We start from the raw sequence: 24516 nt of genomic DNA on the forward strand, positions 1-24516 counted from the left end.
TTCCCCTAATCAACAAAGTAGACAGGCCCCTGCACTCAAAGACAGACAGTACCATATCGTATTAACTGTAGGCAGCACTTCCCCACCCACCTACAGTGGTAGAGGGATAAGACCAACTTTTTGTGGGGTTAGCCACCATGACATTGTGACTGTGGGAAGAGCCAATGCTGCCCTCTAACTAACACCAGGAGCAAGGCACCGCTTGGTGCAAACCCAGTCAGTGATGAGGACCCTGGAGACTACAAGGCAGTGGGATGCGTGTGCCCTGAGCTTCTCAGGGAAAGCTCTGCGGGAGGAGGAGCAGGGAGGCCTGTGGCTGAGAAAGAGGGAAGGTGGGAGAGGTCTCCTTGTTAGCTCGGACCACTGCTGAGCAAAGTAGCAATGAAAGACACACATCCTGGGCACTGTGCTTTGTATTTGTGCAGCCCAGGGAGAATCAGCACGTAAGGTGCTTGGTACCCACCGCTGACCCCTACTCCCCTCTCACCCCAGCTGCACCCCATCACAAACCCCATTCTCCCTGGGTGATGCTACTACCAGCTTACGCATATTCCCAAAGACGGACATGTGCAAGCCCAGAAAGAGGACACTTCTACCCGCTCTCTAGCCATCGAAGTGGCCTTTTCTGTGTGGCCTTAGGCACAGCACAGGTGACACAGGCTATTTATGGCACTCAGCATCCTTCTCCTATTCTCGATCAATTTTCCAGCTTTGTGTTCTCTAGGCAGATGACAAGAGCCATCGTCATTCAGTGAGACGGATGGGGACCAGGCTTTACAGTCAACTGGCAGTGTCACCAACAACGTCACAGAGGGTTTGCTCTATCCCCGGCATGGGGCAAGTATATACGAGGTCCCTAATTTACTAAAACCTGCTGAGGTGGCCCCTAACATTTCCCTGTTCTGCCATGTCTCCCTGCCCCAGTCTTTTACCAACTCTGAGACAAGATCTCACTCTATAGCCCAGGCTGGCCTAGAACTCACTTTGTGGACCAGGCTGGCCTGGAACTCATAGCAATCCTCTAGTGTCAGTACTGCTCGGATTATAAGCATGCACCACTGTGCCTATCTCTTGTTTCCCCATTTTTCAGATGAGGACACTGAGGTCCAGGAGGGAAAGAGTCGCTATCTTGGCAAGGGTCACATAGAAAGAAAACACTGTCGTGAGTTACTGTGCAAAGGGTACTATTCTACGCTCAGAAAGCAGGGATTTTACCTCACCTGGCGCCTTCCAGGATCAGTCCACCTTCTCTGCTGTTTCCTGCCCACATTCCTCCAAGGTTGCACCATCTCAGCCTACTGAACTACTGTTGTGAGACAGAACCTTTCCTGGGGAGACATGACACGGGTCTTCTGACCCCAGACAGGTATCCCCAACAGACCAATGAGCATGTACCCTCCATCAAGTCCAACTTGGTAACCAATTCGTGTTAGCAGGGTTACTCACAGGCACAGGAGTGACTGAAAGACAGCTGCACCACCAAGGCCCACCCCAGCACGGGTGACGGCTCACAAAAGCTGGGTCCCTGGAGCACACAGCACAGTCTGCAGGCAGCTCAGCAGGTTGGAGAGCATCCTTTCCAGGAGGCTGTTGGTCTAAACCTCTTCCAGGCAGCAGGGCTGGTCTTGTAGTCCTTTTTACAGAGGGTTCTCTCGGCATCTCAGCCTGTCTGGAACCCTTCCTTGTAGCTTAGCTTTTGTTTCTCTTAAGCAACTTTCAACTTTTCTTGTTTATTTTGGCAGGGAGGGGCCTAGTGAATCTGATCAGTTTCAGGGAGTTCCTGGAGCTACTTTTTAGTTGTTTACTTCTCGGCTTAATGAGCTCTCCTGCAGGATGGAATGTTTTTTTTTCCTCAGAGGAGACCTCTGAACAACAACCTCCCTCATCTGTGCTGGGGGTTGGGGTCAAGGGCCTGCAGTATGCTATTGTCTGGCTTTGCCATTGTCTGGTTTTACCACCACCGCAGGCACCGGCCCTATCCTGGCGGTACCTTAACTGCACTGAACCTCCATAATACCAGGAATTCCATTTGGCTTCCCTTGATTTCTACCAGCACCGAGAACACTCTCAGGCTGTGCTGGCTAGTTTTGTGTCAACTTGAGATAAACTGGAGCCGTTTGGGAAGAGAGAACCTCAGTTGAGAAAAGTGGCCTCTGCAAACCTCTGGTACATTTTTTAAATTGGTTGATTGATGTGGAATTGTCCAGCCGACTGTGGATAGTGCCACCTCTGGGCTGGTGGTCCTGGGATGTATAGGAAAATAAACTGAGCAAGCCACAAGGAACAAGGCTGTATGCAACACTCCTCCATGGCCTTTGTACCAATTCCTATTTGGATCATGGTGGATTTTTTTTAATTTATTTATTTTACACCCTCATCACAATTTTGCCTCCCACCTCTGCTCCCATTCCCTTCCCTCTACCCCCTCCTTCCACCCACTCCTCCTCAGTTTCTATTCAGAAAAGAGCAGGCCTCCCAAGGATATCAACAAAAGACTAAGCACCTCCCCTTGTATTGAGGCTGGGAAAGCAACCCAGTATGAGGAATAGGGTCTGAAAAGTCAGCAAGAGAGTCAAAGACAACCCCCTTTCCCACTGTTAGGAGTCCCACAAGAAGACTAAGCTACATAACTGTCCAGTATACACAGAGGGCCTACATCAGTCCCACGCCGGCTCCCTGGCTGTCAGTTCAGACTCTGTGAGCTCCTATGAGCCAGGTTAGTGGATGATGTGGGTTTTCTCAAGATGTCCTTGACCCTTCTGACCCACCCCTTCTACAATCTCCCCTCCCTCTCTTCAGCAGGACTCCCCAAGCACTGGCTAATGTTGGCTGTGGGTGTCTGCATCATTTTCTGTCAGTTCCTGGATGAAACTTCTCTGATAACGATTGGACCAGGGACCAGTCTATGAGTTAGCAGAATATTATTAGACATCATTACACTGACATTTTTTTTCTCCAGTGGTGTTTGGTTCTATCCCAGGTCTCTGGGTCCTGGTGCTCCAGGCAGTGTTGGGTGGGCTCACTCTCGTGGGACGGGTCTCAGGCTGAACCAGTCATTGGTTGATTACCCTTTCCCCAGCACATCCCATAGGCAGGACAAACCACAAGAAATGATCAGTTTAGACTATATATCCTCTATTGCTAGTACTCTTAGCTGGGGTCATCCTTGCAGATTCCTGGGAGTTTCCCTTGCACCAGGTTTCTACCTGACCCCGAAATGCCCCACCCCTCCAGTCATCTTTCCATGATGTTTTATCACAGCAGCAGAAACCCTAGCTAAAACACAGACGAGTACTTATTGACTAAAGAAACAAAAAGGAAAAGCTGACAACTGGTTATGTCAATCAAACTGGCTTCAATGGTCCCCAAGGCCCGCACCCTGTGAGAATGGGGAAGTCACCACCTGAGTGTCAGTACGGAGCCAGGGTGTGAAAATGGAAGTAGCCAGAAGAGACTAGGCCGACAGTCTTCTGAGATTGACTAAGGGATCTACTCTCCATTGCTCTATCAGATTCCCAAATTAAATATGCGTTTTTCTTACCTTCTCAATTCTTTGTTACATTTATTTGTTTTGTATGTGGGTGTGCACACAACTTGACTCTACTTCCATCATCATGGAGATCGAATTCAAAGCATCAGGCTTGACATCATGTGCCTTTACCTGCTGAGCCCCCTGTCTCCCCAGTTCCTGACTTTCTTTTCTTTGACAAGCCTTACTATGTAGCCTAGGCAGGCCTTGAACTCATAATCCCCCTGCCCCTGCTCTTCCTGAGTGCTGGGACTACAGGTCTACTCCATAAGTTGCCTGGCTTCTTTAAAAGCAAGCAAGCAAACAAACAAAAGCCCCTGAAGTTGGAGAGATGGCTCAGTGGCTAAGAATGGGTTTTACACTTGGCGAGAACCTGAGTTCAGTTTCCAGCTTTCACATCCCAGATGGCTCAAAGTTGTCTGTGGCTCCAACTCTAGGCAATTCAATGCCCACTTTTGGCTTCTATAGGCACCTACACTCATGTGCACATATACACATAATTAAAACTTACTTTAAAAAATACCTGGACCTGATGGTGCTGGCACACATCTTTAATCCCAACTTGGGAGGCAGAGGCAAGCAGATCCCTGTGAGTTTGAGGCGAGCCTGGTCTACAGAGCGAGTTCCGGGACAGCCAGGGCTGTTACACAGAGAAACTCTGTCTCCGGATAAAAGCAAGCAAACACACCTGGAAACCATGTCATGTATTCAGCAAGAATATTAATCAAGAGCCTGAGGTCTGCTTATGGGAAATCTGGCCCCAAAATGCTACAAATGAAGCTGGAGTTACAGGAGGTTGTGACCACCTGACACCAGAGTTTATTTCTTTATTCATTTCTGAGATGGGCTGTAACTATGCATCCCTGACTAACCTGGAGCTAACTGTGCAGTTATGTAGACCAGGATAGCCTCCAACAGAGATGTCCCTGCCTCTGCCTCCCAAGTACGGGGCTAAAGTTATGAACCACGACACCCAGACTTAAAAAGGCTAATATTTTTAGTTTGTTGCTTTGGGTTTGGTTTTCCAAGACAGTGTTTCTCTGTGTGTAGCCCTGGCTGTCCTGGAACTCACTCTGTAGACCGGGCTGGCCTCCAATTCACAGAGATTCACCTGCCTCTGCCTCCCAAGTGCTGGGCTTAAACATGTGCACTCCCACCCCTACCCTTGGCAGAAGGCATTTTTAAAAAAGAAGCTTGTTTTTATTTTTAAGTGTGAGCATGTGTGTGCACACATGTGAGCACAGGTGCCCAGGGAGGCCAAAGGAGTCAGAGCCCATCACAGCTGGAGTGACGGGCAGTTGTGAGCCAGCCGACACGGGTGCTGGAAATCACGCCCAGATCCTCTGCAGTAGCAGCAGGTGCCCCCTCTCCAGACCAAAGAAGGCCATTTTAATGTGACACCATTGTGACTCATGAAAAGTAGTGGGCAGTGGCTTAGAAAAGGACCACGTGACTTCAGGCATAGCAACCATGTATAAGTAGAAATGATCCACAAGCTCCTGCCCTTGAGACAGGAATCCGCAGGATGAAGGCAGACATCCCCTGGTTCTGAATCCCAGCTTTGGTATTAGCTGGCTATGCAATCCCTTGCTTAACCTCTCCCTGCCTCAGTTTCCTTGTCTGAAAAGTGGTAAGATAATACCCAACATGGAACTTTTCTTAGGATTAAGTATCCATAAACAGACAGCATTAAGAGTAGCCCCTGCACATAATAGCTTCTCAGCAAACCTGAGATAGTCTGATCTCCAAGCCCCCACGGGTGCACATTCTATGATCATGGCAAGGCTCTCCTTGACTGAGGACCTCATTCCTCCATCTTGGGAACCAGATGCAAGAAGAAAATGAGGAAATAGTGTTTGTGCAACCTACTTATGATTTTTATTTTTTGGCATGGGATCTCATGTAGCCCAGGTTGGCCTTGAACTGTGCCCTGCATGCTGTGCATCTGAGGACAGCCTTGAACGTCTGCTCTTCCAGCCTTTACCTCATGAGAACAGGGATTTCAAGCTTATACCACCACAACTATTTTAAGTAGTGCTGGCGTTTGAACCCAGAACTTCGTGTGTGCTAAGCAGGCATTCTACCCACTAAGCTAGCTCCCCGGTCCCTACTTCATCATTTAGGAAATGGAGGTAGAGGTGAAATCACCCTCCGTTTTTGGCCTCTCTAATCTGTGCTGCTGTGAGATGGGCTGGAGCCAAGGCTGCCTTTGGCCATGCTGTCACTCACCACTGACTGACCCCAGTGTTGACTATTGATCTGATAAATTAACAGCTGGTTGGCTCCATCAAAATGGGATTCTGCAATTCAATTACTGCTCAGGACTGCAGCCTTCATCCTACCAGGATGCTCCTGCATCAGAGCTGGGGAGGCAGAGTTATCCTCTGCTAGCACTGAGGAGACTGTGGCTCTGTTTCTTGGGAAGGCATCATGAGAGCGAGGAAGGGGTGTGCCGGCCATGCCAACAAGGATGGGACCTCTGAGCTTCAGGGAGGAACTGTGGGTCCAGCCTCAGCTCCCAGCTTTGCAGAGAGACTTCGGATACCATCCCACTCCACGGAGCCTTAACTGGGCTGTGGTAAGAACAGATCAGAAACTCTCAGAAGGAGGAAAAGGACTGGAGGAGAGTGCCAAGCTTCCTCTGTCGGCACTCCAACCTGCACAGTGCTCTGTATAGTCAGGCTCCCCATCTCCAGAAAGATTCTGGGAGCTGGAGGGATTCTCCACGGTTAAGAGCACTGACTGCTCTGGCAGAGGACCTGGATTAGGTTCCCAGCACCCACCTGATGGCACACAACCATCCCTAACTCCACTTCCAAGGGACCCAAGGGTGACCTAGGCCACCCAAGGCAGGAGGATCTCGAATTCCAGGCCTGTCTGGTCCACAAAAGAGTGGGCAGCCTCAGGCCCCAGGAGCCTCCAACCTAAACACATATGACTTGGTTTTGACTTGATGGCACGCTTTGACTATTTAATTGTTTTCATAATGCATTGACCTAATCTCTCTCCCCTCATCTTTCTCCCTCCCTCTCTTCTTCCCTCTCTCTCTCTTTTTCTCTCTCCTCACACACTTAGAAAGGTAACCTCCTAGCCCCCACCATCTTTAAGCCTTACACCTCAGGCTGGAGGAAATTCTAAACAGCACACGCTGTCCTCTGAGCCTGGTGGTAGGGGCCCGGATGCTGACCTGGCTTCTCTTGGCTCCAAGACTCTGTGTCTTGACATTGTTACTCAAGTTGCTTGCCCTGGCTGTAATGGGATTGCTGCGGGGTCCTGAAAGCAGCCAGTCCCAAGCAGGCTGTGAGTCCCCGGCAGCTTGCTGTGGGGTCCCGGTGGCGGCAGACAGTGGGTCCCGGGACGGTGCAAGTTCCCGGCAGTGGGCAGCAGGGGCAGCCAGTATTAGGTGGGTTATTGAGGGGAAGGAAGAAGGGGAAAAGAGGGGAGGTGGGGGAAAAGAGGAGAAGTGGGAAGAGGCAGAGAGAGCAGGGACAACTGGCCATTTTACATCCCTTTCTAGAAAAGGGAGGCAACCTTGGCCATCTGCTAGTGGAGGCTGAAAGTGCAGGCAGCAGGAAGTGAGACGCTTCACCCCCGGAAGCGAGCTAGATCCCTGAATCTAGAGCTGACCCCAGAGGCTTATGCCAGATAGGAGCTTTTTGGTTTATTGGCTCATGATAATTTCACAGAGAATATCAGGGTTAAAAAAATGAAACCACCCAGAGGTAGTGAAAATCCACATGGCAGAAAGAAAAACTGGCTGGATATAATGGTTGGAGATCAATATGACAGAGACTGGGAATCCATATTTATTGTCTTCTATCCCTTGCGTCCCGCCAGTCAAATTCCCATGGCAGACACCCTGCATCTCAGGAGGCTAGGAACCGTGTGTTAGGAACCAAGGGCCAGGCTTCTGGACCCACAACACCAAGGAACCTTCTGCATGTGGGAAGAGAGGAACATCAGAGTCCACAGGCAGGTGCCAACTCCAGGCAACCACTTCTCCCTCTGTGACCTCCAGAAAGTTCTTGGCCCTTTCCAAACCCCAGCTTTTTCATTTCAAGCAGGGATAACTCACTTACTCAGGGTGGGATATGTACTGTGAGTACTGAATAGGATGCTAATTTCAAAAGCCATGCCAAGTGTCAGCTTCCTTTAAAGTTGCCCTCCGCCCTTTGCTTTTCTTCACCCCAGCTCCTAGAAGAGATCAAGAACAACTTCAGAGCAGATCATTGCCCCAGGAACCCACCCACAGAAGACACCAGCTCAGCCTCAGCTCAGCCCCACCAGACCCCCAGTGAGGCAGAAAAGGCTCCCTAATTTGTGTGGCTTAGTGGCAGAGGGGTACCTGACGCCAGCCCCCAATCCCAGTATTTCTGAGGCCTGAACTCAACCTTGCCAGTGTACAGTCTTTCAATATCACAATTCCAAAAGAGAGTTGGAAAGGGGCCTGGTTTGTGAGCTTCATGACTGTTAGCATCACAAAAGCTGAGAAAACATCACAGCCCAGGGCCAACTCAAGATATGACAACTAAATGCAGACCCAGATTTGAAGGAAGGGCATCAGCAGGAAAACCAAGGCAATTCGCAAAGGGCGAGGAGTTTGTACCATTCACAATGATGGCGTGAAGGGTCATCTCAGCTGTGACAAGTCTGATGTTTACCCTGGTGACACAAGGCATAGAGAAACCCCATGATGGTCACGCAGGGGTTCGGTGCTGTTGAGACTGGTCTGTAACATAAAATGTATCCTAGTAAAATGCTTTTAAAAGAGATTATAAAGACCAGAAGGGGTGGCACCCACCTGTAATGCCAGCACTTGAGAGGCAGACCCAAGAGGAGCTCAAGGCCAGTCTGGGCGAGGTGAGACTTTATTGAAAGAAGGAAGCGAATTAAGTAAGTAAGTACATAAATAAGAAAAACAAAGCAAAACAAAACTACTAGACCTGGTAGCATAGGCCTGTGATTTCATGGCATAAGAGATTGAGGGTAGAAGGAAGGATAGAAAATGAAAGGCCAGCCTGGGCTACACACTGAGTTAAAAGCCAGCCTGGACAACTGAGTGAAACCCTATCTCAAAATAAAACAAGGGTTAGAGATATAGCCCTGTGGAAGGGTGTTTGTCTCACTTAGCATGGTCAAGACTCTGGGTTTGATTCCTAATATGGCGAGGAGGAGTGTTAGATTAAAACAAAAACAAAAAAGTTATGTATTACTGTGTGCCTCAGTGCTCAGAGTGCAAGCAAGCACGTCCCACCCATTCTGGCTCTTGTCAGGGTGGTTTGGGGCTAGACCCAAATCCCCCATGAAATTTAGGAGCCCTCTCCCTTCATCCTCCAAACTGGCTTGTTGAAGACGTGACTCTTGCTTGTTTCCCATTTGGACTCCACAGACCTGGTCAAGCCCAGGGTCTGGGTAGGTCGTGACTGGGACAAAGGTGTGAGTCACAAGCCAGGTAGGGGTAGACACAGTGTGACTCTGGTATACTAGTAGCAAACTCAGGTCCTAAGAGGACAGAGGACTGGTCTCAAGGTAAGGGGGCTGCCCCTGGTTCCCAGCCCATACAGTCCACAGCGTATCTCAGGACCCTGGGTGTGACTGGAGGGACAGACAGACTGACAGCGGTCCTCAACCTTCCAAGCGCAGTGATACAGGTCCTCATGCTGAGGTGACCCCTACCCACAAAATCGTTTTGCTGCTTCTTTATAACTGTAATTTTGCTACTGTTATTAGTTGTAATGTAAGTAACTGGTATATACGGGATATCTGAGGTGCAAGCCCTGGGAAAGAGTCATTCGACCCACAGGTTGAGAACCCTGGATTACACCCTGGATTCCGTTCGACCCACAGGTTGAGAACGGCTGGACTACAGGAGGCCGGGGTTTACACCAGAACTCCCACCCGCGAGCCTGTTCTGATCAATCAGCTCAGTTCAGTCTGGAAAGCAGGGAGGGGGGCACGGATGAAAAGCAGTGCCGCAGAAAGCAATGAGGGACAACCAGGTTTCGTTAGATTCTGTATGTGCTGCCCAGGTGGGGTGGGTGGGGAAGCAAGGAAGTTCAATGAGTGGTGTGTGTGTGGGGGGGGGGAGGGGTCCAGCCTTGCATCTGAAAACATCCAGACACCACTGCGACCACCAGCAGTGTGACCCTTAGCAGCCTTTGCAGCAATGCCAGGGGGTCAGAACTGCGAGTGAACCCGGGCTGGCTTGGTAGATGGGAAACTCAGGGATAGGGTTTTCTAGGGGTTACACCTGCCAAAGCAGAGCCCGGGTTCCCTAGACCTTATGAGAGCCAAAATCAGGTTCTCCACCAGCATGTGCTTCCTAGGGTGCAGGGTGTCCCTTACACCATGGGGAAATACATTTCCCTCCTACAAACAGTAGATAACTATGCATTTGTTTAATTTGGTGTCCCACACATTTATTGAGTCAAATACAACAGATTCTGAACCTAAAGATATTCAGGGCAGTCAGGCCTGGTGGCTCATGATTGTAATCCTACCACTTTAGTGGAGGCAGAAGGATTGCTTTGAGTTTGAACCCAAGCTGTGCACCCACATAGTAAGTTATATTCACAGAGAAGCATCGACTTGCACTCCTGAGAAATGGGTCAGGGGAGGCTTCCTGGAGGAGGTGAGGCCAGGCTTGAAGAAGAAGGTATCCTTTGGTAGTAGGTCTAGCCTAGCTGGTGATTGCTGCCTTCCCTGCTGAGGCAAAGGAGGCTCCAGAAGCCTAGGGCAATCTCCTGCTCTGCAGCCCCCCCTTTCTCCTCCCACACCAATGCTTCAGCAAAGCCAGCTATTTAAAGGAACCCGGAGCTAATCCTCATGCACAAGGAACATCTTTAAGTAAAGCTAATAATCGCTCCATGATGCAGCTGTTAGGTAATTCAGGTTCTCACAGTACAGCCTGGGGCTGAGCTGCTCTGGTCCCTACAAACCTGTCTTCACCCGGGGGAGGATGAGTTCTGGGTCAACGATGGGTTGCCAGGGGCTGTGGGTGACAGCAGGGCAGGAGCCGAGTGGGAGCTTATGTTCCTGCCGGTCTATAAGCAAGCCAGAGCCTGCAGGCTTGTAGAGAAGGGAGAGCGGGGAGGGAATCGGACGGGACTGGGCTAACACTGGCTCAGTGCTTTCTGTCCCCACAAGACAGAAATTGTATCAGCCAAGAGGTTACGCGTCTTCCAGATACAAGAACAAGAAAAGGACTGGGCTCCTCTTCTCAGAATGGAAAACTGAGGTGCACAGCACAAACCGGCAACGTTCATTTTGTACTGCCCCCGCTCCTCTGCCCCCCAAAACCCAGCCCTTCCACTGCTGTTCTTCACAGGCAAACAGCTCCTCTCTGCACCCTCAGACCTTCCAGGGTAAGGCACACTCAGGGATTGTTCACCTTGTGGCCCCACCGTACGGCCTGATGCCAAGTAAACAGCAAGTGCTCAATAATTGCGCTGAGAAGAAACTAAAATCAATTCATTTTATGGAAAATCAGGTTTAGAATGGAAAGGAAAATTAGTTCCTATTTATTTATTTATTGGTTTGTTTGATTTTGAGACACTTGTTGTTGTTGTTGTTTGTTTTTCGAGAAAGGGTTTCTCACTCTTTCTTTTTGAGCCTGTCCTGAAACTCACTCTGTAGATCAGGCTGGCCGTGAACTCACAGAGATCTGCCTGTCTCTGCCTCCCCAGTGGTGGGATTAAAAGCATGTGCCACCACCACTACCCACAAGACACATTCTTGCTGTGGAGCCTTGATTGACCTGGAACTGCTGTATAGACCAGGCTGGCCTCAAACTCACAGAAATCTGCGTGCCTCTGCCTCCTGGGTACTGGAGTTAAGGTGTGCACTATGACCACCCAGTCTCTTAATTTAAAGCTGGTTAGAAGAGAACATGGATGAGAAAACACATTTACTGAATCTCTCCTACACTCTGGCATTATGCTAATTTTATTTAAAATGATACTGTTTTATTATGTAAACATTATAAATTTTTAAACATAAGCTATTAAAAGTAGAGTAACATAAAAAGCAATTCTAGGGCCAGGAGATGGTGGTATACGCTTTTACTTCCAGCACTTGGGAGGCTGAGGCAGGAGGGCCTTTAGGAGTTTGAGGTCAGCCTGGTCTACAGAGTAAGTTCCAGGACAGCCAGGGCTACACAGAGAAACCCTGCTCAAAAGACTGAATTGGGTGGGGGAGAAATTCTATTCTTCATCTTAGATGATGCAACTGGCATAGAGTAGGAAAGGAATGTGTCCTCAGCTGGCCTGGAACTCACAAAGATCTGCCTGCCTCTGTCTCCTAATGCTGGGCTGGGCAGACCCACGCCACCCAGCCTGGCTTGCAGTTTTGTTTTATTTGTTTACGGGAAGCAGGGTTTCTGTACTCAAGTAGCCAAAGCCAGCCTGGAGTTTAGGATTTTCTTACATTTTGTTGTCATTGATGTTTATTTTTAGTTATCATGTGTATGTATGTAGTGTGTGCGTGTGCATGTGTGTGTGTGCATGTGTGTGTGTGCATGCACTGTGTATGATGTGTGGTGTGTGTGTGTGTGTATGTGTATGGTGCGGGGATGGCCACGATGCTAGGTGGTGCTGGGGGCAGAGTGTGCTTCAAGATGATTGTGGCTTTAGAAACTAGCATCAGGGTATGGCTTCACTGCAGACATGAAGAAAGCTAGTCTCCTGAGGTTCTTGGGCAGTCTTTATAGTATGGTGGCAGAGGTCAGGCATACAGACTCACAGTACTAGTGATTACTGGCTAGTGTGTGTGTTTGCACATGCATGTGCCATGGTGCATGATGAAGGTTCGAGGACATCCTGCAGGAGTAAGCTCTTTCCTTCCCCCTTTTCATGGGTTTCAGGGATTTATCCTGCCATTAGGAAGCCTGGCACAAGTCAACCAAGTGACAGCAAACAGATGGACAAGAAGAGCTCAAGATGTGACAACCAGGAGCCTCCTGCTGTGTACACCAGAGGGGACACTATACCACAGAAAGATCCCGGGATCCGAAGCCAGACCATCGACAGCTTGGCTCCCGACCCTGCCATTCAGCAACTGTCATCTAAACAGTAGAGCCTCCGTTCTACCCATCTGCAAAATGGGAATGGCCAAGGTTCCCCTATAAGTTTACTTGAGAGACATTTTTAAATTATTTAGTGTGTGTGTGTGTGTGTGTGTGTGTGTGTGTGTGTGTGCGCGCTGCAGAGTCCAGAAGAGAGTATTGGGTCCACTGGATCTGGAGTTACTGGTGATTGTGAGATCCCCGACATGGATGCTGGGAATCAAACTCGGGTCCCTTGGAAGAGCAGTGCCCTACTTTGTCTCTCTGTTGCTCTGATAAAATACTGGCCAAAAGCAACTTGAGAAGGAATGGGTTTACTTCCTCTTCCAGGTCCCGGGTCAACCCGGGACCTGGAGGTAATAACTGAAAAGAGATTGTACACTAAGGCTGCTTGTTCTCTTATACAACCCAAGACCATCTGCCTAGGGGTGGTGCTGCCCATAGTGGGCTGGACCTTCCTATACCAGCCACTAAGCAGGATGCTGCCCCCACAGGCAAGTCTCCAGGCCAATCTGATGGAGGCTAATGAGCGTCCCCTTTTCTGGGTGACTCTTTGTGTCAAGCTGACAAAAACTGGCCAGCATAAGCAGCAAATACTCTTGACTGCTGTGCAAGCTCTCCAGCCCTTATTGGAGAGATCTGCAAAGCTGCCAATACCTTCACCTCCTGAGTACTGAATTACAGGTGCATGCCACTGTGCCCGATTTTATGGGGATGCTGGGTACTGAGCCCAGGGCATTGTGCCAGCTATGGCTGTACCTTACCAACTGAACCACACCCCTAGCCCTGTATTCCTTTTTTTTTCCTTCTATTTTGGTTTTTTGAGACAGTTTTTTTTTTTCTGGGTAGCCCTGGCTCTCCTAGAATTCACTTTGTAGACCAGGCTGGCCTCGAACTCACAGACATCGCCTGCCTCTGCCTCTGGAGTGGTGCGATTAAAGGTGTGTGCCACCATCACCCAGCAAAAGATTTTATTTTAATGTTATGTGTAGGGGTGTTTTGTTCTCATGTACTTCTGTTCACCATGTGCATTCAAGATCCTTTGGAGGCCAGAAGAGGGCATTGAGTCCCCCAGGACAGGAGTTACAGATGTTTGTGAGCTGTGTGGGAGCTGGGAGCTGAACTCAGGTCCTCTGGAAGGGCAGCAAGTGAGACACCTCTCTAGGCCCAACATTGCTTTTCCTTTTTACAGTGGAAAATAACAAAGAGGAGAATGCATGAAGGGGTTCAATAAATAGAAGCAATAATCAAAAGCCTCCTTATATGATTGCTCCATTCTTCGGAATGGGACCAACCATCAGAGACACAGCCGGGGCCACGTCCGGCAGAGCTGGCCCCTCGAGACAACGGTCACATCTCTCCTGCAGGGCCCCGTTGCTTCCTTCCGATTCTCCAAAAACCCACTCCCCGAAGGAGCTTCTTCAGCTTCCTTAGCTAATGTATTTGCAGACCAAATTAGGGGAACCCTGGCTCCAGGCAGGCCCCGAGTCCGTGCAGGGAATTAGATACCATCTAGTGCTCAAATGCGATTAGGCCCAGGGTCCCCGCCCCACATGCAAAAGCCCACTTTCTAATCAGTTTTACGAAGGGCTTCTGCAGATAGACACTAATGGTATTGAGCTGAGATCTTTACAGTGAGCTTGCCTGAGCGAAGTCTGTGGAGATAAACCGTCCATGCTGGATAAAGGCAAAAGCCTGGTGCCAGCCCGTGTCCTTCCTCTTGCTCTCCCCACTGCAGGAACACCAGTTACACCTTCTCTTTCTCATTACACCTCACCCAGACCTGACTCCTCCCCACCCTGTCTCTGGTCACTTAACTGATGCCCACCAGAGACCCAGTAACCAGAATGTTCGTTCCCCCATATCTTTTTTTGGTCTCATGCTTATCCCTGATGGCTATCTGCTGCCTCTGTGGCCTCAGACAAGAATTTGATTTTTTTCTGGCCTTGAAGCTGTGTAGCTGAAAACTGGGAATATGGACAAACGTGTAAGGAGATGGAATGTGCCGGAAAAACCCCCGCTCAGCCTAAGTGGCCTCGCTCTTCTCCCCTACAGGTTACATCAAACTCCTTCTCACTCCCTGGTGGCTCCTCTAGGTTGTCTGGTAACCGGAACTCAGGCATTCTGGGGATGTAAAGAGCTGCAGCCTGCACCTCATTGGAGATGGGCCCTGGCCTTGCCGGTGATTGACGTGACCCAAGCTGTTAGCAGCCGGCTGAGAACTGGACAGCCAGGAGCCTGTGGTCCACCACCCACAGTCACCCACACTGTGGCTAGGCCAGACAGAGTCCTGGGTTGCATACCCAGACTAAGGAAGCTTTCAGGGGCTGTACTGTTTCTGGTGCCTGCTTGCAAGGTTATCGGGAGATCAAGAAGAATCTCTGCCCTTCTAGAAGCCCCACTTCTGGGACAACACAGAACCCAGTCATGTCAACTGCAAGGGTTTCAGACCAAATATGAACCAGTGCCCTAATGACCCACAGGACCCAACTTTTGTCTTGAGCAGTCTAGGGGGCTGGAAGTTCGTGGGATGACAAACAGTGCATGACGTCTCTGCTCTCCAAACCTGCTCATCTGTCTGTAGAACATAATGGCTTCTCTTTTGTTGTTTATTTTTCTTTCCATCTGAGTGTTCTATAGGCCTGGGTAATTTAAACCTGCTTTGTAGCTGAAGGTGACCTTGAACTCCTAATTCTCCTGTCTCAGTTTCCCAAGTGTCCTATAATTTTAGGTATATGTCACTCCATCAGGCTCCCCCCCTCCTCCAGCCTTAAACAAGGGCTAAGGCACCCCAGGGTGAATTCACACTTGATGAGGAGGCAAGTCTTGAACTTGTGGTCCTTCTGCTGCGACCTCCCAAGCTCAGGCTGAGTCACCACATTCAATTTAACACTGCACTTGAAAACATGATGTAGAAGTGTTCCTGTCTACGTATTATGTAGCTAGGTGGGCATACATGTGAGGAAAATCTCCCGAGGAGACCAGAGGCATCAGGCCTCTTGGAGCAGGAGTTATGGGCAGTTGTGTGCGGACGGGAGAGGTGCTGGGAACTCAGCTTGGGTTCTCTGCAAAAGCAGTGAGTGCTTGTTCTCAGCTTCTCTCTAATCCAAACTGCATCTCACGCCAGAGAAGGAAGGGTGCGGTTTTATCAAGGTGTCCCTTGAGAAGTGTTTTGAATGAAGACAAGAAGCTACGTGAGGCTGGGAGAGGCCCTGGGTGCAGGCAGGCAGCAGGAACGAGGCTCAAAGCCTTCCGTGAATGAAGTGAGCTTGAACATCAGAGCACAGTGAGAACTCAGCCCAGCTGCCAGTCCCCAGGCTCCCCAGCCACCTGGGTGCCCTTCAGACCCACGCGAGGCTTCTCCTGCCAGTCTTCCCTTTGGGTTCTGTTTCCCCCACTTCTGGTCCTACGCTCCCCAGGGAGAAGCGGGAGCAGTTTGTATGCCCTGCCCTCCTGGCCCAGTGCCTCTGGCCTGAGATTTCTCTAGGGAGCGTGATATGTAGGAAAAATGCAACAAAATATGTTTTACCTTTAAAGACAAAAAGAAAAAAATATAAAATCCATTTTCCCCTTCGTTTTTTCTTTGTTTTGTTTTTTTTTGAGAGAAGGTCGCACACTGAAGCTCCAGTTGGTCCCAAACTCACAGCAATTCTGCTGCCTCAGCCTCTCAAGGTGCTGGGACTATACATGTGTGCTACAACCTTTGGCCTCTGAGATTCTTCCTAAGAAAATTTAACCGACAAATGGCACTCGGGTGGAAGGAGATAATTATGCCTTTGTCATCATCCAGAATCTGTCTCAAAACAAAACAAAGCAAAAAAACTCCAAAACAAAAATAAAGCGAAACAAAAATCAAACAAACAAAACAGTCTGGGAGGCGGGGCTCAGAAGGCCCCATTCTCCATCAGTGAGGTTAACAGTTAAGGGGGGGGCCCCGACATTTTCTTCAATGGTGCGGTCATTAGTAAGGTGCCATACTGTTGTAAATAACCCCCAACCCATGCTCCTGTAAGCAACTCTAGTAAAACTGAAATAATAAACAAACCTGGCCCTGGTATTGAATGCCTATAGCTCCATACTAGGGAGGTAGGGGAAGGAGGATCAAGAATTCAAGGTCATCCATTGCTCCTTGGTGGATTCAAGGTTAGCCTGACTTATGAGACTCTGCCTTTAAAGTCCATTTAAAAAAAAAAAAAAGGTTCGGGACATCCATGGTGACATGAAAAAGCCAGAGAGGTGGCTGGGTAGGGAAGATGCATAAATTCTGTATGTAGCTTACATTCTGGCTACAATGAGCCTCCAGACACTCTGGGATTTCTGACTTTCTGTCTTAAGAGTATGCTTCTCATAGAGGCCATGTACCTCTTCATTTTATTTTACTTATTTGTTTATTTTCATTTTTACTTATGTGTGAGTTGGGCACTTGCAGAGGCTGGAGTTAGAGGCAGTTATGAGCCAACAGACAGGCATAGGCACTTGGTCCTCTGTGAGGACAGTACCTGCTTTTGACCTCCGAGTCTTCTCTCCAGACCCGTAGACCTCTTTTGATCAGTCCACAGACTCACAGGCCCAAGGTAAAGTCCCATTACTGCCTCAAGAGGAAACCGACATGAGACACCCTTGGGTCATACGTGTACACACACAACTCGATTACACATGCTCACACATACCGGCTCACATTCTCGCATACACATGGTTCACACACATGTAACAAGCTTACATGCACACACAATTGCATACATTCGTGTGCACATGCATGCTCACACACACACACACATGCTCCCATGCACACGTGATGGAATGCCCTCATGCAAACCAGAATGTTCAGCATATAAGCAGAAAATGCACTGGGTATTAGAGAGTAGCCAGACTTCGCTAAGATATATCCATTACTAGATCAAAAGTACCCGCTCCTAATTAGCTAGCCTTCCTGCTTGTTGCCATATCTACCTCGCTGACACTGTGGGGTCTGCCTTCAAGAGCATTGGGCCCTCACATGGCTAATGAAACCAGAACTAAACAAGATCTTTCACCAGCAAGGCAGATGGCAACTCGGACCATTCTGTGCCCGTATTGTTCTTCTGGCAATCCCGCTGGATGTGGGAACACTGGGCCAGCATGCAGACCCTCCTCCCCAGCAGCCCTGGGCTCACACAGCCCTGACCTCCTCTCCTGCCTTCCTTCTGCTACCGAAAGTCCTTGCTGTCAACAAGGGGCTTTCAGGTGAACTGAGCCACCCAAACAGTATGGCTGGGGAGGTTCCTTGCTCTGCAAAGCTGCCCTTACACAACAAGACCAGGGCAAGATGGGGTACAGTCATTGCTCTGAACTCACATGGATCAGGATCTAAAGACTGACTTGCTACAAAATCCCACAGCCTCTCTGGGCCTGTTCATCTGTCAAATGGGACTTTGGTTCTAACCGCAAAGGGTGATTGGAAAGATGAAAGAGATCGCGTGTGCCAGGCTGAGAACTCGGCACCGGGTGGGTACCTGGCAAGCGCCAGTACGAGCTTATCCTTGTGATCCTAGCAGTTGTGGGTGGAGGTGGAAGGCTGGGGGAGCTGCTGTAAGTTCTAGGCCAGCCTGGACTACATTGTGAGATTTGGTTACAAAAACCAAAAACAGCTCCGAGAAGTTCTTTTGGGGTCCTTTCTAGATTCCCTCTGGCCACGAGGGTACCTGGAAGCTTCCGTTGCACAGTGCGCTTGGTCATGAGTTGGCACAGCAGAGCAGAAAGCATGAAGGAGAGAGGCCAGAGGCCAAGGCCAAATATTACAGACAGAGGAGGCTCTGAGCAACCCCTAGTATGCACACACGTTCTCAGAGCTAGCAGTCCCAGTGTGCTGTGCCTTGGACCCAGCTTCATGGGAATTTAACACGCCCCTTCCCCCAAAACGCACCAGAACCAAATAAATAGAGAAGCAGTTTGGAGTTAATAACTCAAACAGGTTTTTTTACTGAAGAATTTTTCAAAACCTTGAATATACTACCAGGACCTGGAAGGCATAAGGCATAGTTGTGGTATATAGTATACAGTGTTTTCCAAACATTTAACTATTGATATCTTTATTTTATATGTCAATTCAACTGGTCCAGAGGGTGCTAAAATACTTTGTTCAGGCATTGTCCTAGACATTTGAGGGTTTTAGTAGAGGAGACTAAAATTTAAATTGTCAAAGGAAAGCAGACTGCCCTCCCTAGTGTTGGTGGGCCTTGTTCTGTCAGCTGAAGGCCCAGCCCAGAAAGGCAGTTCCCAACTGGGAGAAGAATACCAGATAGACCAGAGCCCAGCCAGAGGAGCTGGGCCTCCGAGGACACCAGACACAGATACGTGTTCGTACATCTTTGCTTTCTGTTCCCAGGATCCCTACTGAGCCTTGAGACCTGGCTTGATACTACCTAGCCTGGGATGCTGGGCTTGGGTCAGGGGAAGCCCCCTCCCCCACACACCTTTCAATCTTATGGGACATAACCTGCTCCATCCACTGTCGACCATCTTGGCCCCTAATCCAGCGGTGGCACTGTAACAACATTAAAGCTGGACAGGTGTCCACACAGTCACGCTTCACGAAAGAAAAGGCCATTTACATGTACAAATAAGGAAGCCGCTTGCTCAGTTAGCTTTAATTGCCAACTTGACATAGCCTAGAGCTGCCGCAGGGCAAAGCGTCCAGTGAGGACTCTCCTAGGTCAGACTGACCGGTTGGAATGTCTATGGGGGGGCTGTCTTGATTATTAAATGATGCAAGAGGCCACAGTCCACTGTGGGGGTACCATACCTAGGCGGGTGGTCTTGGGTTGTAATAAGAACATTATCTCCCATGTTCCTACCTTGAGTTCTGCCCTCACTTCCCTTAGTGACGTGGCTAGACCTGGAAGGAAAAGCCAGATAAAACCCTCTCTTCCCCAGGTTGTTTTTGGCCAGTGTTTCATCACATCGACAGAATGAAACTAGAACAATTAGAACAATGGTCATCCCAGCTGAAGTGATTCTGGAAGATTCATCGGCTTCAACACTCTCCCCCTGTTCTCAAGGCTGCGGGCCCGTATTTGAGGTCGTCTCCAGGCTTGCTACCTTCTTATCCCAAGCTCTACCTCTCCAAACGATTTTTTCCCCTAGGTTTTACAGAAGGATGAGGCCAGCATAGGGTAAGACGAGAAAAAGGGAGAGAGCTGCCCACTCAGGGGTTCCGCTGCTAGGCTAATTCTCAAGGGCAGAGGAGGGGCCTAGTGCAGACTCTGCTGTGTCTCGTTCCCTCCACCTTCAGTGAGGTTCTTGCGAGCTCTGACTCATGATGTCCTCCAGGCTAAAGCAGCATGGGTTCTGCTGGGCAACCGGCGGGCATGGCTGCAAAGATGAGAAAGCTATAGACACCTTGCTCGGCCATCGCTGACTCTGCGTGGAACGGAATGGAACCTGACCAGTGGCTGCCACCGTGACTCGAGTTCCCTCGGAGACTTACATGAACTCCCACCGAGTTTACAACACGGAGCAGGGACAGCTGGTCTGGGGCATCAGGCTGTGACTGTGAAGTCAGGAGACCCATTGTGACCAGGGATATTTATATACCTGGGGAATGCGGTCCCCTTCAAAATGGTCACCTTGGACATCTCTGTTCCCAGCAATGCTGCCTTTGGTCACATTCTTGATGCTTCTTTTGAGAACTGCCTTTGAGGGTCAGGTCCACTGAGAAAGAGTCAGAACCTCACTTTCTCTGTCGTCACCCACCTAATTCCCCAGCCTCCCTTCTAGGTGACCTTGGCTGTCCCCCAAAGAAAGAATTCCACATTAATGGGAGTGATGCTGACTGAGGGTGTAACAAACAGGGAACATGGTGGGAGGGAGGGAGGAAGGGAGGGAAGGAGGGAGGGAGAGAGGGAGGGAGGGAGGAAGGAAGGCGCTGTTATAACTGGCGTCCTGGGGCAAAGAACACCTTACCCACCAGGCTTTGTCTCCTTTGTTCTGTATGAGCTGGTTGCTCTACCCACTCTGCAGAGGAGACCAAAATGCTCAGAGTGAAAACCTGTCTAAGAGCCAGGGCTCCCAGGAACCCTTGTACCCCATGCTTTCTTTGCGTTGCCCAAAGCCAGTCACCTGTTTAAACAAAGGCTTCCCACTGGATTGAAGAACAACTAAGCAAGGCACGATGGTACTTGCCTATAATTCTGACACTTGGGAAGTAAAGATAGGAGGATTGCCGAGAGTTCAGTGCCAGCCTGGGCTACACAGTAAGACTCTTGTTTCAAAAACCAACAAAAATGTCAATCAATCCACCCATAAACTGTCTCGTCCTGTACCTTTAAACACCACCACGGTGACTAGTCCCTTCCATGGTGCTGGCATCTGCCATTTGGGCACACCTGGGAAGAGAGCAAACTGGGGCCAGGGGGCCTGTACAAAATACAGGAACATCTAGTGCACCAGACTCAAGCTTGAGTCCCACTCTGTGGTATAATACTGAGCGACCCCAGGCCAATCGAAGAATCTCTCCGGCTTTATCTGGAAACAATGAACAGAGGACCTTCCGCCTCATGGGTTGTTGCAAGGGCTCCATGGGTACATTTATCTGGCGCCCACAGCAGCTGCCATGAAAGTGATGTTCAAGACTGTCACTCCCTAGGAAAAGGCACTGTCCCCTGCCTAGGGAGACAAGAGTGAAAATGTTGTAAGGCTGTAAGCAGCAAAACAGAGACGACACCCTCCGTCCCCGTGAATCTCTGGCTGGCCTCGGAACTCTGGTGGGGAAAATATCAACAGAAGGAGGTGAGATGAAGCTCAGGTGGCAGAGTGCACGAAGGGCAAAGCATGCACCAGAACCTCATAACCTGGTGGCACACGCCTGTAATTCCAGTGCTTGGGAGGTAGAAGCAGGGAAATCCGAGGTCAAAGTCTAAGTAGACTACACAGTGTGTCTGAGGAGAGCCCGGGAAACACAAAACCCTGACCCATAAGAGAAAGAGAAAGGGCTGTTGAGATGACTCAGTTGGCAAACGCCCTTGTTACCAAACCTGGTGATTCAAGTTTCATCCAGGGCTTCCACACATGGACTGAAGCATGGGCACCCCACACACAAATAAGTGAGCATCATAAAAAAATTGGGGGGCAGATACAAGGAATTATTTGTCATCTACAGGTGCACCCAGCATGGCAGACTACAGACCAGGATTCAGAACCTTTAAGCGTCAAAACATTTTTTAAAAATTTAAAGCATTATTTTTACTTAGTGTAAACATTTTACTTAGTATAAAAAAATACAGGCGTGCGCACACACACAGGCATGCACGTGAATACAGAAGCCAGAAGAGGGCATTAGATCCTTTGAAGCTGGAGTTTAGTAGGCAGGTTGTGAACAAGCAGTACTTGGAGCAAAACTCAGATCTTCTAGAAGAGCAACAAGCATTCTTAAGCACAGAGCCATCTCTCCAGTCCCAAGTTTGCTGTGCTTTTTTTGTCGGTTTTGTGCCTTTGGGACCACCACAGCATTTCTCAACCTCCTCCATTTACATGAGGAAAACGTATGTGCACAGCAGAGGGCGTCAGGGCAGAAAGTGGCCAAGCGTGCTGTGGTGTGCCTGGCACAGAGTAAGATGCAGACCTGTGCTGGCTCCCACGATTACAGAGACAAATTTCCAACTAGCACAGGCTGGCTGCGGAGGTACTGCCCACATTTCAAAGACGGGGAGTGAAACAGTGAGAAGAGGAGCCAGGGTTAAATGAGCCCCTCAACAGTCCTCACCGCCCTGAATGGAGAGGCTCTTCCACAGGGTACCAACAGTCCCCATCGCCCTGAATGGAGAGGCTCTTCCAGAGGGTACCAACAGTCCCCACTGTCCTGAATAGAGAGGCTCTTCCAGAGGGTACCGACAGTCCCCGCTGTCCTGAATAGAGAGGCTCTTCCAGAAGGTACCAACAGTCCCCATCACCCTGAATGAAGAGGATCTTCCACAGCGTACCAACAGTTCCCATCACCCTGAATGAAGAGGATCTTCCACAGCGTACCAACAGTCCCCATCACCCTGAATGAAGAGGATCTTCCACAGGGTAGTGGATAGGCAGGGCTGCTTGTTCACTCGTTTAGTTCTCCTTTGAGACAGGGTCTCATACACCCTACTTTCCTTCAACTTGAGGTGTTGCAGAAGATAACCTTGAACTTTTGATCCTCTTGTCTCCACCCCCCAAGAGCTGGGACTTAAGGCACATGTTACCTTGCTAGCTTAGAGGTCCTTTTCTGAACACCAAGCATCCAGCTGAATCAAAGACTCTCTGTTTGGCCTCCAGTTCCTCCCTCCCTCCCTCCCTTTCTTCCTTCCTTCTTTCTCCTCCTCCCCAACAGTTTGCTTTCAAGTCAGGGCCCTACTGGTTAATCCAGACTGGCTTTGAAGTCTTACCAGTCCCTCTACCACAGGGTGCTGAGTGCTAGGATTATAGGAACGCATCACTAGCATGCCCAGATAACTTTGGCTTTCTTAACATAAAGAAAACAAAGATCCCAGACTACAGTTGAGATTCTCTTGGCCAGGGGCAGACTCCGTCCATCTACACGGCACCCAGGTGACTTGTGGCCTGTGCTTGGTCAGTCCGTTGGGGAAGCATGAGCTGGACGAGGAAACCTCGAGTGGGAAATTAGGGACCCTGCTGTTCAGTGTGCAAACTGGCCAGCTAGATACAGTGAATAAGTCTTGGGCTTCAGGTCACCCTCTAGAAGCCCCCTTGGGGGGCTCACACAGTAGTTCTGGAAGTGCTTATATAGCCATGACCTTAATGCCAAGGTCTTGTCAAGCAAATAACCATGGAATTTCACCAGCCAGGGCTCTCCTTGATGCATCCTCACCTGGGGAATGTGTTAGAAGACACAGAAGAGGCAGATGGTATTTTCCAGGGTCCTGACCTACCATGGAGAGGTATCCAAGGCCTCATTCATGTCCTTCTCTGCCACAGTTGGTGCTGGGAGGCTAGCTTAGGACGACAAGAGCCCGCAGAGACACAAGATTAATGGCATTTGAGGCAGGTGATCTGCTTTTCCTTGCCAGCTCCCATGGCCCAGCCAGGCTCTGTGAGCATTTAGTGTAACAAGCACCTGGCAGGGAGGCTAGCCCTTACCAAGAAGGCAGAGCGGGTCCCTGTAGCCATCCACTGCCAGTGCCCTGTCCCAAGACCCAAGCCTTTGATTCAGCCCCCACCCACCAGGCTTTGCCATGGGGAAAGTGGAGAGAACAGTGGAGCAAGGGCAGACAGAGCTTCCGCTTCTCTGCTCTCCCAATCCCGGCCACATGGGCCAGCCTGAGATTGCGCCGGTGACACCTCCAGATGCCCCAGTCTTCCGAACAGTCACAGGCTTTCTCAGGGGTTCCACATCCCCTTCCTGCACAGTTTGTGCATGTGAGGACTGGTCCATGCCCGACCACCGTGAGATGTGATAGACATAAATTGCACAAAATGATTTCGTTTTGGACCCGATTCCATAGATCCTCGTGTCACTTGGGCAAGCCCTTCCTCCTTTGTACTTAGAAAAGCAGGCAGGGTTTCCCACTTAGAGCAAATCTCCAGTTCAGCCATTCCCTCCCCTCCACTGTCCTCTCAAAGTGCCTGCACTCAGGCATGTCCCCAAACCCGCGCAAGACCTCAGAGCCCGAAGGTCCCAACACCTCCCCAGGTTTCTCTTTCTCTGCCAGCCAGCGAATGCCCAGCTTGGTTCCAGCATGGCTCTTGCCCCTGAGCACTGGGACTCTCAGCAGTATGAGCAAGCCAGGGTGCCCCTCCTTTCCCCTCCCAGGAGATTGACAACTTCAGGGACCCCTCAACTAATACAAGAGCAGAAAGCACACCAAGCTCTGAACTTGAATGGCAGGGAGGGTACCTGCTGAAACAAACACAGCAGCCTTCAGGGAATCTGGGCACATGCTAGTGATGGCCGCTCTCAGCG

At 49.8% G+C, this 24516-nt stretch overlaps 1 protein-coding gene across 4 annotated transcripts in view; it reads right to left on the minus strand.

Annotated features, from left to right (window-relative positions):
* The window catches only part of Esrrb (estrogen related receptor beta), a 159190-nt gene that overhangs the window by 60276 nt on the left and 74398 nt on the right, over positions 1 to 24516 (minus strand). Inside the window, exon 1 of one of the 4 annotated variants that reach the window (XM_085697351.2) lies at positions 1447 to 1670. The exons of the other annotated variants lie outside the window; for them this stretch is intronic. The gene's annotated coding sequence lies outside the window, so the exon portion shown is untranslated. Of the gene's footprint in view, positions 1 to 1446; positions 1671 to 24516 lie in introns of those variants that run through there. 4 annotated transcript variants of the gene reach the window in all.

The sequence above is a fragment of the Myodes glareolus genome, chromosome 11 (genome assembly GCF_982192425.1).
Source record: "Myodes glareolus chromosome 11, mMyoGla1.1, whole genome shotgun sequence".
Taxonomy (NCBI): domain Eukaryota; kingdom Metazoa; phylum Chordata; class Mammalia; order Rodentia; family Cricetidae; genus Myodes; species Myodes glareolus.